Raw genomic sequence first — 3,005 nt, forward strand, 5'->3', positions numbered from 1 at the left:
GGTTTTTCCAACAATCCGATCATGTGTTTCGACAACCGCATCGGCAATGGCGCTTTGCCATTCCAAAGCGCAAACTGCGAGAATTGCCAGCCGTCGATCACCTGAGATGTCGCGCAAGTCACCCGCAAAATACCGTTCTCCCTGACGCCGAAGCTGAGCTATTCGGTGGGGCGGAACACCAGAGAGCACGTCCCTATCCAGTTTCAGGTTCTGCAAAAATTCCAACCGGTCGAGAAGTCGGTTCACGTCTGCTGAGTTCTGACCAACTTCAAACTGACGCAGCCAGACGAACCGTGTGACATGCCCATCTACCTCTTCAGACAAGAGCGCATCGAGCTGGGCGCAAGCCTCATCGTTAAGACGCCGGACGATACGCGCTTCAATCTGCCGCTCAGCAGAGACAAGTACATCAGCGCAAAGCCGTTCAATAACGGTCACGCCCGGTAGGATGGTTTGGGAGGCCCGGCATTGCTCAACAAACCGTCTGGCCAAATCTACATTGGACCGAGCAAGCTCAGCTTCAGCCGTCAACCATGCCTTTAGATCCCGTGCGCCCTGACCTGTGAACATCTTGTACCCATAGGTGTTTCGCAAGATTGCGAGATGTTCGTGTCGCGTCTCTTCCCGGACGGCATAGTCGATCAAATCGTCCGGCCGGATCCCAAGTTGTGCTGCCAGATATCGCGTGATCGGCTCTGGGATGACTTCCCCCGGTGCCAGCAGACGCCCCGGATAGCGTAACGCGCAGAGCTGAAGTGCGAAGCCAAGGCGATTGTGATTACGGCGGCGCGCCCCAATAATTTCCAGATCGTCATCTGCAAGAGTGTAATGTCGTAGGATCGTGGCTTCGTCAGTTGGCAGGTCAAATAGCGCGGCTTTCTGGCGCGCAGTCAAAATAGATCGGCGGGGCATGATAGTCTTTCTGAAATGCTTGGAAATGAGTGTCCGTAAGAGGAGCGCTGAACGGTCAGTTTTCCGTTCACGAATCCTCCCAATGATTCTGGGGTGAATATTGTCTCGTATAGATGGTACGTTTAAATTTGCAATGAAGGGGCCTTATTCGTACACATGCACCCATGAACACCACTCGTATCGGATATGCTCGCTGCTCAACGGATGCCCAGGACCTGACTGCCCAGAAACAGGCGTTGGAAAATCTCGGCGTGGCCCCTGATCGCATCTATACTGATCATGGACTGACCGGCACAAACCGCGCCCGTCCCGGCCTCGATCAAGCGTTGGCCGCTGTCCGGGAAGGGGACACATTCATTGTTCCAAAGCTTGACCGCTTGGCGCGCTCTGTTCCTGATGCTCGCGCCATTGCTGATCAGCTCGAAGCCAAAGGCGTAAAACTGGCGCTCGGCGCGTCGGTCTACGACCCGACAGACCCCATGGGAAAGATGTTCTTCAACATCCTTGCCACCTTCGCCGAGTTCGAGGCCGATCTCATACGTATGCGTACCCGCGAAGGCATGGTTCTCGCCCGCGCCAAAGGCAAACTGCGTGGCAAACAACCAAAGCTATCGGATAAGCAGCAAAAGGAGCTGTGCCGCATGCATGGCACCGGTGAGTATTCCATCAGCGATCTGGCTGAGGTGTTTTCCGTATCCCGACCAACCATCTACAGAACTTTGAACCGAAACCAGACCTGACTTTCGCTGCGCCATGATCGAACTCGAAAGAAGCGGACAAAGTTACCATTGACGTTGTGGTCGCAAAGGTCCGCATCGGTTGCGCAGGTGCTTAGCGGAAACGATCTAAGAGTTTTTCGAACACACTCTGTCCTTTTGTGGGCGTTGCGGCTCGCGGGCGTCCAACTGTGTAGGGTGTTGGGCGCGGCCCCTTTTTGCGATCCCCTTTGCGCACCACCCAAGTAAATTTCTCTTCGCCTGCCCAGCTTGAAGCCATGAACTCTTCAGTCCAACCAATTCTCAGCGTTCCTTCATCTGGTGTAATGTAGCGCCTGCTCGTCACAACACCTGCCGACAATATTTCATTTTCTGCTGCCTCCCATTCCGTCAGGTCAAACCTAGGGCCACAATCAACCGCAGACATAATCGTTTCATGTAGCGTGTGGGTTATGAGTGCCTCTTTTATCGGAAAGCCCATATCGAACAGTTGCTTGCCGGGATAAGGTGTATCACCAATCTCAAGATCAATCGACGACCAAAGTGTATCAGAATTGGGCATTTGCCCAGCAGTCCAACAGCCTTGATTTTCGGAAATCAGTATTGCACTACCGTCTTCTCGTAGCGCCAACGCTTCGACAGGAACGATAATATCCTGAGCCCCCAATGGGGGCGGCAACTCTACAATGTTAAAAAATCCAGTGTCGCGGGTTAGCTCTCCAAACCGCTTGTAATACTCAGCCACATCGGCTTGCAACCATGGTGGAAGAGGACCATCCCACGCAAGATCTCTAGATGTACATTCGTACCAATTGACTAGAAACTGTTCGAGTTCTTCATAGCTGTTCATAAAACCAGCTTATGCCATGCTTTCGATTTTGCAATGACGTGCGCACGGATGGACTCGGTATTGCTGCCATTCGCGCGCCACGCAGCATTCGTCACTTTGGGCTCTTTCGACACTTTCTCCGCGTTGAGCGTGAAGGGCCGCTATGCCCTTAGCGTAGGATTCTGCCCCGTCCGGCATTCGACCCCTATCCGCGACAACACGAGTTGGCCGTGGCGCTCCGCGAAATCGGCCGCGTCGAGCGCACCCTCTTCATCATCGAGTGGATACTCGACGCCGACATGCAGCGCCGGGCCCAGATTGGCCTGAACAAGGGCGAGGCCCATCACGCCCTGAAAAACGCTCTGCGCATCGGTCGCCAAGGCGAAATCCGCGACCGTACCGCCGAAGGGCAGCACTACCGCATGGCTGGTCTCAACCTGCTCGCCGCCATCATCATCTACTGGAACACCAAGCATCTCGGTCAGGCCGTTGCCGCACGTCAGCGGGCCGGGCTGAACTGTGACCCCGCCTTGCTTGCGCATATCTCC

Source organism: Amphibalanus amphitrite, unplaced genomic scaffold, assembly GCF_019059575.1.
Source record: "Amphibalanus amphitrite isolate SeventyFive unplaced genomic scaffold, NRLGWU_Aamphi_draft 002184F_arrow, whole genome shotgun sequence".
In the NCBI taxonomy this organism is placed as follows: Eukaryota; Metazoa; Arthropoda; class Thecostraca; order Balanomorpha; family Balanidae; genus Amphibalanus; species Amphibalanus amphitrite.